The sequence below is a fragment of the Lolium rigidum genome, chromosome 6 (genome assembly GCF_022539505.1).
Source record: "Lolium rigidum isolate FL_2022 chromosome 6, APGP_CSIRO_Lrig_0.1, whole genome shotgun sequence".
NCBI classification, from domain to species: domain Eukaryota; kingdom Viridiplantae; phylum Streptophyta; class Magnoliopsida; order Poales; family Poaceae; genus Lolium; species Lolium rigidum.
In genome coordinates this window covers 236409299-236424511 of record NC_061513.1, presented here as the reverse complement: position 1 = coordinate 236424511, position 15213 = coordinate 236409299, and positions in this window count along the sequence as shown.

The following is a 15213-nucleotide window of genomic DNA, read 5'->3' as shown; positions in this document are numbered from 1 at the left end:
AGATGGCCGGAAAGGAAAATGGGTCACCCTTACCTATTAGTATTAAAAAGAAACTTTTTTTCAAAAAGGTTTTTCAACAAATATATATAGATGTCATACTCTCGAGAGAAATTATCTCTCACTCCTTGTAACCCCACCATAGTGCATGTTCCTTGCTACTACCAAATATGCATATCCTTTACTTCTGTTTAGGGTGTTTTGGGAGTACAATTCATGATGTACTCATGGCTTTGTCCCTGGCTATTTACTTGGCTAGACTTGGTGAAGTTTGACAGATGAAGAAGGAGTTGACGACGACTATGCGAGCTAGGCACGTCTTCCCATTCAGTTGCATGTAGGGTTATGGCATGACTTGGGCCATGCGAACGCTTTCGTCTGAAGTATTTCCGCTGTGTGGTTGATGGTATCCTGCCATTATGGCTCTTATGTAAGTATTGTTCATGTGACCTGTTGTAATCTTTTTATTCGGCACTGTAATGGATGTTGTATTTGATACCAGTTCGGCTATGCCTTCACGACACACTGATCGTGGGATCGTGAATGTGTATGCATAACGGGTGTTTCGGACAGCTAGTCCGGGGCCCCACACCTTTCCTTGAGAGAGAATAGACCATTAGGCAGAGGGGCAGCGATCAAGTGATTAGCTCCCGGTATATTGAAGTAATATCTACCATCTACTTTTCTAATCATACCACATGTATTCAGAGTAGTAGAACCAAGGCGGTGAGGGCCTTCCAATGCTTGTAAATTACTTACATTGATGTTAAGCCTTCTTGCCAAGACGGTTATGACTCCACCTCCACATATGGGGCCACAGGCTTCAAGTGCTTGGTGGTGCAAGTAGAGAACAAGAATGGCACCCAAGTTTGGGCGGAGGTTGCATTCTGGGAACACATCCTTTCCGAGGACCATCATGTCCTGATCATTAAGTCTTGTGAAATTACCTCGTGCCTGCAAGGTGTTAGCGATAACATAGTACAAATAGCGAATAGCAGGGCACTCAATAGTATTTTCCCGAGGGAGTGTGCTAGGTATTCTCATCCTACAAAAATACATGCTAGGTGAGGGGTTCAAAGAAAAGCAAGCATAGCGGTTTGCGGTGGCACTGTTCTCAAAGCCAAAGTGGTTGCACAACTCATCCATGGTCAAAACATACTCACAGGTAATCAAACGAAAGGATATCCGGTCAACTCCGGGCTGATTCTCCTCAATTTTGTAGTAGCGGATCACCGTGTGCTTCAGAGTGCTGAGGAACTCGAGTGTCAAGCAGCGATAAGTGGCAGCCTCCTAAAAAGAAAAGTCAACAAGACCAACATTGTTGCAAAGAGTATTGAAATCATCGCGAAGGCCTAGTTGGTTCAAAATATGGGGGCATGCGCATTTTGTCGACTTGATCTCGTGGTCCTTGAGATGGTTGAAATGGTTGAGTTGATGGCGGTCTTGAAACTCGATACCGAGCGAAGCGGGTGTATCTTCAACCGGTAGTGCAGCCACAGTGCGCGAGCGGATCCTTGTGTTCATCTAAAATTAGTTAGCGGTTCGGTACCTTAAGAAGATCTTAACAAAAATTCAACTAAAAATAAAAATATTATCCGATAGAAATAGACATGTGATCATCCTCTACACATCTTATAAAAGAATCTCCTCTAAAATTGCGATCTAGCATGCTCATTAAGGTGATGAAGTTCAGAATATGACCTAAGTCTAGATTGATAATGACAAAAGCTAAAGCATGCTTTGATGGAGTGCAAGGAATCGAATCAAGAACGAACGAATTTGGAACGAACAAATTTGGAGAGGAGAAACGTCCCATACTTCGATGGAGTGCAAGGACTCGAATCAAGAACGAACGAATTTGGAGATCCAATGGATTAGGTTTTTTAGTTTGGATGAGGAAGAGAGAGAATATGAAAATTTGGGTGCATACATGTTCCCTGCATGTTTAAGTTTTCCGATACGCGGTACTGGCTCATCCCGCCCGTTAGGTGCAACCGCCTTGGAATAAGTCGGTCGACGCGGTACGGTTGGGCGATATAGCCATATCCCACGTACCGATGCTCGGTAAACTTACAGAATGTTTTCGAAGAATTGATGTTTCCGTCGTCGAATCGGTACGGGTGCACGGTACGGTCGGATTTGACCGTACCGATGGTCGCCAAACTTATAGCATGTTTCGACGAAATCTCCAACTTTTCTCTTTCGTGGTCGTGGATGCAGTACGGGCGCATGGTACGGTCTGGTACGATCGTGCCGATGGTATCCAAAGTTATATTAACATGCGAACATCAAAAATTTCTGTGCAACTTTCACGTGCATTTATGCATCAACATTACCTCGAAAATGGCTAAAGAAAAATAGCAGTATATATCAAGAATGCGCAACCGTTAGCATCGAAAATAAAAAAAGCATTGTATTTAACTTGTTATCCTCTATCACAAGGATCTCATGAACACTTTTTATTAAAAACAAAATGAAATGAACAAATAAAATAAACATTAAACTTAAATAAGAACTAGATAGAAACAAATTTATTGAGCATGGTTTGCCTCCCATGAAGCGCTTCTAGTTAAGGTCAATTAGCTTGACCAAGATGGTGATCACTTAAGAGTTGGAAGTGGAAGACCCACTACAAAATAGTTATCTTTCAAAGTATTGATCCCATCATCATCAGTTTTGTCCTTCTTCTTCCTAGGTAAGTGCACTACAAATGGGTCGTTGGATGGTAGTCCAATCCTCACAATCCCTTTATGCAAATTGATCAGCGCTTTAATAGTTATAAGAAATTGCCTTCCTAATATTGTAGGATCGAGCTATAGGATCTTCATGGATGTCCACAATAATAAGATAAATAAGAGCAGGACAACCTTTAATCTCTACTACAATATTATCTTTTATCCATATAGCTTGTCTACATGTTGAATCAGCTAAGTGCAGTCTTAGATTAGTTGTTCTAAATAGCCTCATCCTAACTTATCAAATGAAGTCTTTGGAATTGTGGAGACGCTTGCACCAAGATCACAAAGTGCAGCCACCTGATTTGTTCCAAAATGGATTTTAATAGTGGGCTCAAATATATCATCAATTTTAGCTGGAAGATTTTCAGCTATCTTCTTATACTGTTGTTCTAAATCATGGACTTTGCATGCTATCTCATGTATAAATTGACAGTACCTTTCATCATTGCCTTCATTGATTACGGGGTGTCTTATGGTGACCGTCTTAATGAGATCTTCTATGGAATACTCAGGTGTTGGAGCATTGCTATAGTCCAGTTCTTCAAGTGCTTCTCCACTTCTTTCAATCATCATCATCTTGAGGTCTTCAACGGGGTTTAGTTCTGGTTTACATGCAAATCTTGCAAGTATAATAGTTTGGCTTTCAGCTATCTTCCCCAGTTGTGTATCAACGGTCTTCGTCCTCTCCTATAGAGCTTGAACATCATTCTTAAGAGAAACGGTTTGGTTAGATAAATTCTCTAACATAGTGCTATGATTTTCAGTGAGCTTTGTAAGGGTACTATTTTGTTCAGCACGAGCATGCATAAAATTCTTGAAATTACTTTCAATCGAAGTATTACCATTGCCTGCTCCATTACCGTTGGTGAAGTTGTTATTAGGAACTCCTACATTATTATTATATGGTCTAGGGAAATTAGAGCCATAGTTCTGACTCTTCCATGCAGGGTCATAAGGATTTCTTGCTATGAAGTTTATTTCCTCAACTTTAGTATTGGTGATGGCATTAACTTGGGTAGTTTCCTTACCCTTTAGAATATTTAAAAGCTCATCTACCTTCGAAGTAAGTTCTTCATTCTTACCTTCGGTGATTGCATTCACCTTTCTTGAGAAGGATCTGTCTACATGCCATTGGGCATGGTTGCTATGCATATCATCAAGAAGCCTCATTGCCAGATCAACTGGCTTGCTCATGAATGTTCCTCCTATTGCAGTATCAAGCATAGACTTTGACATTGGGTTAAGGGAATTATAAAATAATTGTAGGATTAACCAATCCTTCATTCGATGACTTGGACAGTGCATGGTGGCCTCCTTCATCCTTTCCCATGTAAGCGCTAGTGGCTCGCGGTCCTCTTGTCTAAAGCCTGTAATATTAGGACGCAGTTGCATAGTCTTTACTGGTGGGAAAAACTAAGTCATAAAGATATTACTGCATTCATCCCATAAAGTTATACTGCCCTTAGGCAAAGCTAGCAACCAGTCATTTGCTTTTCCTCTTAATGAAAAGGGAAACAAGCGCAATTTAATAGCATTTGGATCAACATCTTTAATGTGCATCATATCACATATTTCAATGAATGTGTTTAAGTGCATATCTGAATTCTCAGTGCCTGAGCCTCCAAATTGGTTCTGCTGAACCAAACTTAAAATCATCATTGCAGATAGCATATTCCCCAAGCTTCTTTTCTACCATAGTGATTTTTTTGGTTTTTTCTTCTATGGTTGGAAAACGAACAAGTAACTATTTTTTTTTGGGTTTTCGAGTAAAAGTAAAATAGTAAACTAATAACAGTAAGAAGAAACTTAAAACTAAAAATAAGATAACTAATAAGGTCTCTAGTAACCTTACCGGAATAGCGAAATTTCTTCCCTGACAACGACGCCGGAAAAAGGGTTGATACCCCCGATCCGGATTAACCTAGGTTTAATCGAACAATGGGAAGCACTGCTAAATGGTTTATGAATGAAACATATATAAGACTTTTCTAGTGTATTTTATCTTCAGTTTACCGGATCTATCTAGTTTACTTTTAAGGGGGCTGTGTTCAATGATGGAAATAGGCCCGGGTTAAGGTTGCACCTGCAGCTATGCATATATATATAAATAAAAATCATATGTGTAACAAATAAAATAGAGATAAGAGATTTGTGAGTAGCACATTCGTAAATACCCTTGCCCGTAAAGCCAGAGGTGACAAGAGCCTAATGGTCCAACCATTGTCCTCACAGCCAGAAGCAACAACATTGTTTAAGTAAAAAAACAGACCAAAGCCTTAAGCTAGATGATTGTGCTATGATCCCGAATGAATCACTAAGCATGTACCGGTACTTTCCCCTTTCTGTCACTAAGGTTTCGCGATAGCACGCCGCTCTCCACTCATACCACCTCTTCCCTTGATCCTCTCGGATGATATGGGTACCTGCAGATCATCAAAGACGAGGCAAAGATACAAGGATACAAGATCGCAAAACTCATATTCAATCCTTACACATAATATAAGATTAGATGCACATAATTGTTGTGAGGATTCATCCCAACCCGGAGCCCGTGAGGACTACTCACAAATAATATCAAGATCAAATACAAAGACATAAATCATTGTGGAAAATACTTGGATTGAAATCCCTAATCTTACAATGGTCGCCAATTCTCAAGGAGATCTATATTACAATGGTGATGGCTATGGCTATGGAGGAGATGGAGGATGGAATGGATGAACTATGGGGATGGATCTCCTTTGGTGTGTTGTGGATAGATCTGGTGGATGGCGGCTCTGTTTGGTGATGAGTAGCTCTCTTTTCAGCGTCGGTCCCTTCATGACTTTTATAGTGTTTGACCTCGGGAATGCAGTCGTGAGTCATACGGGCGGACGGTACGGGTGGGGCTTGCCCATACCGATGCTCATTAAAGCCGCTGAAACCGCCTTTCCGAGCGTACTCAACTTTGCCATGCTCCTACGCGATTTTCTTCGGTACTTGGAGGTCCATTTGCCATTATGACATGATATCCTGCACAACATCCAAAAATAGAAGAGATTGCACATCTTTGCATTGATTAGGCATTAGTGGCAAGTTGAGAGGTAAACTTAGTTAATTTCTTGACTTAGCTAGGGGTTTAAACGCGAGAAAATATGGCGTATTTCACATTAATCTTGCTGCTAATTTTCATCACAAGGAAAAATCAAAGGAGGATGCATCAACTCCGGAGTGGAAGCCTAGCAAGGAGAAATTAGAAGAAAATATTTGGGAGGATCTTGCCAAGAGTTCTAGGAAACTCAAACAAGCCTATAACCTCATGATGGCCTTGTTTCGGAATCTTCAAGACCTTCAAGATCCTAAGGAGCTGGAGAGGAAGAAAAACACATAAGACCTTCATCAACACTCAAGCTTGGGGGAGTTATATCAAGTCGTTTATGATTTTTATTTTATCATATCTTTTTAGTCATTTTCTTTAGTTCGTTTTTTCTTTCATCTAGTAGCTATCAAGTCTCTCATAGTTTTGAAAGCTATTAGAGCATTATCATGGGCATCGGCCACTGAGTTAATTTACCTTTCTGTACACCGGCTTGTATTGTAACCCCATAAGCTTGACAAAGGCCAGATGTTGCATGTAGGTAGTTAATTTCTAATCAAATAAGTGCATTAGACTACAATGATCCGTGATAATAGTAAATGGGGAATGTTGTAGGTATAGTCTCCATTTCTTCCAATGTTAACAATATAGGAAGGCACTATTTCTCATATGTAGATAGAGTTTGAGCTACATATCCAATAGATTTTCTTAAATATGCTACTACATGTCTTGATTGCATGAGCACTTCTCCCACTCCTCTCTTGGAAGCACTTGTTTCAATGTTGAAGTGAATAGAGAAATCAAGCAGAGTCAAAACTGGTGTTTCGAGCATTTTCCTCTTTAGATGATCAATTGTTTGTTGCTCTATTATTGTCCAGTGGAAGGTTGTGTACTTGTGGATATCTAACAGAGTTTTGCTAATCAAACTATAGTGTTGGATAATTTTTCTGCAATATCTAGTTAAGCGAAGAATTTCCCTTACTTTCTTTGTATTTGTGGGCACATGGCAGTCTTGCATTACCTTGACCTTGCTGCGATTAGTGTCCACGCCTTCTTTGATGATTATGTGGCCCAAGTATTCTAATTGATGTTCTGAAAACATGCATTTACTTTGCTTGATTGGTAGTTTTTTTTGAAGCCTGTACCGTAGGGGAAGCCCCTACGGTGTAATTTTTTATATATAAGGGTAACCAACAGAAGTTATACACGGATTACATCAAGGCGGGTAAAAATGTCCAAGAATCATAGGAAGAAAACTAAAGGGAGAGAGCTAGCAGCCAGTCAACAAGCGGCTGAACAAGGGTTGTCTTAACTCTAAATCTATGTAACAAAAGATCACTACAGAAACCAACTTTCCAACGTGCCATGGATGCTGGTATCCCTCTGAAGATAACATCATTTTTAATCTTAAAGATATTCCAAGCCGAGCAAGCAATGATCTCCAAAAAACATGGGCCAAGAAATTCGAACAGGCAGCCATATATCTTCCAGACAGAGGTACCGACATATCCCACTGAATATTCAGTGTGCACCAGCAATTCACTGCAAATTCACACTAAAAAAAGATCTCTTGACTCAAGGGCTCCATTTTGGCATAGCACACAATTTGATCCTGAGTCTAGATGCCAATGTTGAGATCTCTTGTGTTGAGTCGGTCGACCATTAACAGCCAAAGAAAAACTTTCAGCTTGGGTAGTGCTTTAGATTTCCATATAGCATTAAGGGCATCATCTTTCGGAAGCTGTTCAAAAAGGAAGTTGTAAACATGGGATGGTGTGTATTTGTTACCCCAAACAAAGGTCCTCCGATCAATCACATCACTTTGGATTTGCACTCCACTCACTATCTCCATAATCAGTTGATATTCCTGAAAAGCTTCCACCGATAGAGGTAAGGCAAAACATGAGCTGATGTCAGTTGATGCAAATTTGGCAAAAATTATATCTTCATCACGCGCATAGGAAAACAGTCTAGGATATTTTCCATTTAACGTTTCTTTACCATGCCAGAAATCTTTCCAAAACAAGACAGAAGTGCCATCACCAATTGTACATTGTGTAATACTTCTATAATCCCCCACAAAGCTGAAGATATCTTTCCACCAAAAAGACCCACGTTTGGATTGGGCATGTGGTGCACCTTCAGTATATAAGGACCAAACCAAATTTACCCATCATAGAATTTATGAAGTTGTTTCAAAAGAAAAGCTTTATTTTGTAGTTCCAGATTGCGAATGCCCAATCCTCCATGACGTTTAGGCCTACAAACCATTGACCAAGTAGCTAGTGCATTGGATGAAGAAGAATACTCTTCTTTAGCCCAAAGACAGTGACGTTGAGCCCTATTGCAGATATTGATGATTGCCTTTTGAAGCTTAAGGGAGCACATAAAGAAGGTGGGTAGAGTTGACAGCACGGATTGAACAAATTGGAGATGACCACCATAGCCCAGGAATCTTGCACTCGCATTAATCCTACGCTCTACTAGACCAACCAGAGGTGAGAGCTCTTGAATAGTTGGTTTTGTTGTTCCCAACGGAAGACCCAAATAGGCGTTGATTGATAGTTATTGTTCCTGAAGAATGTACAATACATGCTACAAGTGAGAAAGATGTGCAGACAAGGAAGGGCAATAAATGAGAATATCATCCATGAAGATTAAGACACGCTTCCTGATTAAGCTAGCAAACATGGAGCTCATTGATGCTTGGAATGTGGCTGGCGCGTTGGTGAGGCCAAAAGGCATCACCTAGAACTCAAACGGTGCTTGATGATTTTTGAATGCCGTTTTATGTTTATCCTCTGGCACTAATCAAATCTGGTGATGGCCAGAACAAAGATCAAGTTCAGTAAACCATTGTGCCACTACAAGCTCATCTAACAACTCATCCACCAAGGGCATGGGATTTTTGTTTTTGAGTGTGATGTTGTTCAAGGATTTTTGGTCCACATAGAATCACCTGGTGACATCCTTCTTGCGAACGAGAAACTCTAGTGATGCAAAAGGACTTATGATCCTCTTGAATCACCTCTCTTTGAGAATATTTACCACATGCTTCTTAATTTATGATTTTTGATGATGAGTATAACGTACGGCTTCACATTTACTAGTTTGGTAATAGGAAGAAGAGGAATATGGTGATCATATTTGCCATGTGGGGGCACGGAATGAGGATCATCTAAGAGTGATGTATACCTTTAGAGCACTGTTTGGACTTCTGGTGGTATAGACGAGTCGACTATTGTTGTGTTGTCATAAAAATGGAATATCTCAAGAATCTGGCACACCTCCCCAGTACTGGTCAATCCTTGTGAACTAGCAACTGATATAGAAGTACAACTGTGTAGGTTTGTATGTACACCTCTTAGTGTGATACGAGATCCTTCATATTTGAAGTGCGTGGTATTCTTCTGCTAGTTCACCCACACGATAGTTAGAATTTTTTGTTTTCTACTGCAAAACCCTGCAGGTCTCGCTACAGAGGTTGGATTGCCGGGTTGCGGAGAGGCCACTGATTTGGTATTCTTTAGACTGGGTCTCGAATCTAGGAAGTATGATCGAACTATAAATATCGTCCGATTGTGCAACATGGCTAAAGACGTTTGTGAAAAAAGAAGCGCACCTCTTGAGAGTGTATAAAATGTGTCATGATACTCTCTGTTATGGGAAAAAACAACGGACGCAGCCGAAAAGGAACTCCATGAAATTCTCACAACCCATGAAGACTGATGAACATAGTTTTCATAATCTAAAACTGGCCTTTTTCTAAAAACCTGTTTTCTAAAACATGGACATGCCTAGGGTCCCCTGATCCATGGCTATACATCAGACACCTATATAGTTGAGCTTGTTGAGTATGCCCATACTCAATCTATTCTCTCATCCCTTGCTAGACCTTAGAAGAGATAGGGACATCCGTCCAAACCCAGTAGGATGAGGAGGAGGACCACTACGAGGAGCGATACGTCTCAAACTTATCTATAATTTTTGATGCTCCATGCTTGTTTTACACCAATTTATATATGTTTTGCTCATACTTCGTTGCACTTTTATACATTTTTTGGCACTAACCTATTAACAAGATGCCACAGTGCCAGTTCCCTATTTTCTGTTGTTTTGTATTTCAGAAAAGTTGTATAGGAAATATTCTCAGAATTGGACGAAACAAAAGCCGAAGTCAATATTTTTCCGTAATGAAGACAGAGTCCAGAGGGGAGTCGAAGGGGGGCAGCAGGGCGGCCACGCCAGCCCTAGGCGCGGCCTAGCCCTGGCCCGCGCCTAGGGGTGGTGTGGGCCACCCTGGCCTCCACCGACATCGCCCTTCCGCCTATTTATTCACGATCTCGGGAAAACCCTGAATACCCGAGCCTCCATCCACGAAAATTTCCGTCGCGGCCACTATTGCAAAACCCATCTCGGGAGGGTTCTGAAGCTCTTCCCGACACCCTTCCGGAGGGGAAAATCATGGTCGGAGTCATCTACATCGCCATGCCCGCCTCCGAAGTGATGTGTGAGTAGTTCATCCCTGGACTATGGGTCTATATATAGAAGTAGCTAGATGGTTGTCTTCTCCAATTTGTGCCTCATGTTTAGATCTTGTGAGCTGCCCTACATGATCAAGATCATCCTTATGTAATGCTAGATGTTGTGTTTGCTGGGATCCAATGAATATTGAATACTATGTTGAGATCGATTATATATTATTTTTATATGTTATTAGTGATCTTGCATGCTCTCTGTGGCTAGTAGATACTCTGGCCAAGTGGATGCTTGTGACTCCATGATACATCTCAAACGTATCTATAATTTCTTATGTTCCATGCTACTTTTATGATGATACTCACATGTTTTATACACATTATATGTCATTATTATGCATTTTCCAGCACTAACCTATTGACGAGATGCCGAAGAGCCGTTTGTTGTTTTCTCGCTGTTTTTGGTTTCGTAAATCCTAGTAAGGAAATATTCTCGGAATTGGACGAAATCAACGCCTGTGGTCTTATTTTTCCACGAAGCTTCCAGAAGACCGAGGGAGATACGAAGTGGGGCCACGAGGTGGCGACACACTAGGGCGGTGCGGCCCAGGCCCTGGCCGCGCGGCCCTAGCGTGTGGGGCCCCCGTGCCTCTTCCGACTCCGCCCTTCCGCCTACTTAAAGCCTTCGTCGCGAATACCCCAGTACCGAGAGCCACGATACGAAAAACCTTCCGAGACGCCGCCGCCGCCAATCCCATCTCGGGGGATTCGAGAGATCGCTCCCGCACCCCGCCGGAGAGGGGAATCATCTCCCGGAGGTCTCTTCATCACCATGATCGCCTCCGGATCGATGTGTGAGTAGTTCACCCCTGGACTATGGGTCCATAGCAGTAGCTAGATGGTTGTCTTCTCCTCATTGTGCTATCATGTTAGATCTTGTGAGCTGCCTATCATGATCAAGATCATCTATTTTTAATGCTACATGTTGTGTTTGTTGGGATCCGATGAATATTGAATACTATGTCAAGTTGATTATCAATCTATCATATATGTTGTTTATGTTCTTGCATGCTCTCCGTTGCTAGTAGAGGCTCGGCCAAGTTGATACTTGTGACTCCAAGAGGGAGTATTTATGATCGATAGTGGGTTCATGCCTCGCATTGAATCGGGACAAGTGACGTGAAAGTTCTAAGGTTGTGGATGTGTTGTTGCCACTAGGGATAAAACATCAATGCTTTGTCTAAGGATATTTGTGTTGATTACATTACGCACCATACTTAATGCAATTGTCTCGTTGTTTGCAACTTAATACTCGAAGGGGTTCGGATGATAACCTCGAAGGTGGAATTTTTAGGCATAGATGCATGTCGGATAGAGGTCTATGTACTTTGTCGTAATGCCCCGATTAAATCTCATAGTACTCATCATGATATATGTATCTCGCATTGTTATGCCTTCTTTATTTGTCAATTGCCCAACCGTAATTTGTTCACCCAACATGCTATTTATCTTATGGGAGAGACACCACTAGTGAACCGTGGACCCCGGTCCATTCTTTACATCTGAAATACAATCTCATCTGCAAACTTTGTTCTTTACCGTTCTTCGCAAACAACCATCATCATCCACACTATACATCTAATCCTTTGTTAACAACGAAGCCGGTGAGATTGACAACCTCACTCGTTACGTTGGGGCAAAGTACTTTGATTGTGTTGTGCAGTGTTCCACGTTGGCGCCGGAATCCCTGGTGTTGCGCCGCACTACACTCCGTCACCAACAACCTTCACGTGTTCCTTGACTCATACTGGTTCGATAACCTTGGTTTCATACTGAGGGAAAACTCGCTGTTGTACGCATCACACCTTCTGATACGTCTCCGACGTATCGATAATTTCTTATGTTCCATGCCATATTATTGATGATACCTACATGTTTTATGCACACTTTATGTCATATTCGTGCATTTTCTGGAACTAACCTATTAACAAGATGCCGAAGAGCCGATTGCTCGTTTTCCGCTGTTTTTGGTTTCAGAAATCCTAGTAACGAAATATTCTCGGAATTGGACGAAATCAAAACCCAGTGGTCCTATTTTGCCATGAAGCTTCCGAAGACCGAAGAGGAGTCGAAGTGGGGCCACGAGGGGCCGCCACCATAGGGCGGCGCGGCCCGAGTCTTGGCCGCGCCGACTCGTGGTGTGGGGCCCTCGTGTGGCCCCCACGTTGCCCTTCCGCCTACTTAAAGCCTCCGTCGCGAAACCCCCGATGCGAAAAACCACGATACGGAAAACCTTCGCCGAGACGCCGCCGCCGCCAATCCCATCTCGGGGATTCGGAGATCTCCTCCGGCACCCTGCCGGAGAGGGGATTCATCTCCCGGAGGACTCTTCACCGCCATGGTCGCCTCCGGAGTGATGAGTGAGTAGTTCACCCTCGGACTATGGGTCCATAGCAGTAGCTAGATGGTTGTCTTCTCCTCATTGTGCTTCATTGTTGGATCTTGTGAGCTGCCTAACATGATCAAGATCATCTATCTGTAATACTATATGTTGTGTTTGTCGGGATCCGATAGATAGAGAATACCATGTTATGTTAATTATCAAGTTATTACCTATGTGTTGTTTATGATCTTGCATGCTCTCCGTTATTAGTAGAGGCTCTGGCCAAGTTTTTGCTCTTAACTCCAAGAGGGAGTATTTATGCTCGATAGTGGGTTCATGCCTGCATTGACACCGGGACAGATGACGAAAAGTTCTAAGGTTGTGTCATGTCGTTGCCACTAGGGATAAAACATTAATGCTATGTCTAAGGATGTAGTTATTGATTACATTACGCACCATACTTAATGCAATTGTTCCGTTGCTTTGCAACTTAATACCGGAAGGGGTTCGGATGATAACCCGAAGGTGGACTTTTTAGGCATAGATGCAGCTTGGATGGCGGTCTATGTACTTTGTCGTAATGCCCAATTAAATCTCACTATACTTATCATGACATGTATGTGCATTGTTATACCCTCTCTATTTGTCAATTGCCCGACTGTAATTTGTTCACCCAACATGCTTTTATCTTATGGGAGAGACACCTCTAGTGAACTGTGGACCCCGGTCCATTCTTTAATACTGAAATACAAATCTGTCAGCAATACTTGTTTTACCGTTTTCTCTGCAAACAATCATTTTCCACACAATACGGTTAATCCTTTGTTACAGCAAGCCAGGTGAGATTGACAACCTCACCGTTTCGTTGGGGCAAAGTACTTTGGATTGTGTTGTGCGGGTTCCACGTTGGCGCCGGAATCTCCGGTGTTGCGCCGCACTACATCCCGCCGCCATCAACCTTCAACGTGCTTCTTGGCTCCTCCTGGTTCGATAAACCTTGGTTTCTTTCTGAGGGAAAACTTGCTGCTGTGCGCATCATACCTTCCTCTTGGGGTTCCCAACGAACGTGTGAAATACTCGCCATCAAGCTCTTTTTCTGGCGCCGTTGCCGGGGAGATCAAGACACGCCGCAAGGGAGTCTCCACTTCCCAACCTCTTTACTTTGTTTTTGTCTTGCTTTATTTTATTTACTACTTTGTTTGCTGCACTTATATCAAAACACAAAAAAATTAGTTGCTAGCTTTACTTTATTTACTGTCTTGCACTCTATATCAAAAACACAAAAAATTAGTTTACTTGCATTTACTTTATCTAGTTTGTTTTAATTACTACTGCTAAAATGGCTACCCCTGAAAATACTAAGTTGTGTGACTTCACTAGCACAAATAATAATGATTTCCTATGCACACCTATTGCTCCACCTGCTACTACAATGCAGAATTCTTTGAAATTAAACCTCGCTTTACTAAATCTTGTTATGCGAGAGCAATTTTCTAGTGTTAGTTCCGATGATGTCTGCTGCCCATCTCAATAATTTTGTTGAACTATGTGAAATGCAAAAGTATAAAGATGTAGATGGTGACATTATAAAATTAAAATTGTTTCCTTTCTCATTAAGAGGAAGAGCTAAAGATTGGTTGCTATCTCTCGCCTAAGAATAGTATTGATTCCTCGGACTAAATGCAAGGATGCTTTTATTGGTAGATATTATCCCCCTGCTAAAATTATATCTTTGAGGAGTAGCATAATGAATTATAAACAATTGGATAACGAACATGTTGCTCAAGCTTGGGAAAGAATGAAATCTTTGGTTAAAAATTGCCCAACCCATGGACTGACTACTTGGATGATCATCCAAACCTTCTATGCGAGACTAAATTTTTCTTCGTGGAATTTATTGGATTCAGTTGCTGGAGGTACCTTTATGTCCACCACTCTTGGTGAAGCAACAAAGCTCCTTGATAATATGATGGTTAATTACTCTGAATGGCACACTGGAAAGAGCTCCACAAGGTAAGAAGGTAAATTCTGTTGAAGAATCCTCTTCCTTGAATGATAAGGTTGATGCTATTATGTCTATGCTTGTGAATGATAGGACTAATGTTGATCCTAATAATGTTCCGTTAGCTTCATTGGTTGCCCAAGAAGAACATGTTGATGTAAACTTCATTAAAAATAATAATTTCAACAACAATGCTTATCTGAACAATTCTAGTAATAACTATAGGCCATATCCTTATAATAATGGTAACGGTTATGCTAATTCTTATGGGAATTCTTACAACAATAATAGGAATACACCCCCTGGACTTGAAGCTATGCTTAAAGAATTTATTAATACACAAACCGCTCTTTAACAAATCTGTTGAGGAAAAGCTCAATAAAATTGATATTCTTGCTTCTAAGGTTGATAGTCTTGCCTCCGATGTTGATCTTTTGAAATCGAAAGTTATGCCTAATAGGGATATTGAAAATAAAATTGTTACTACAGCAAATGCCATCCAAGTTAGAATTAATGAGAATATAAGATTAATGGCTAAA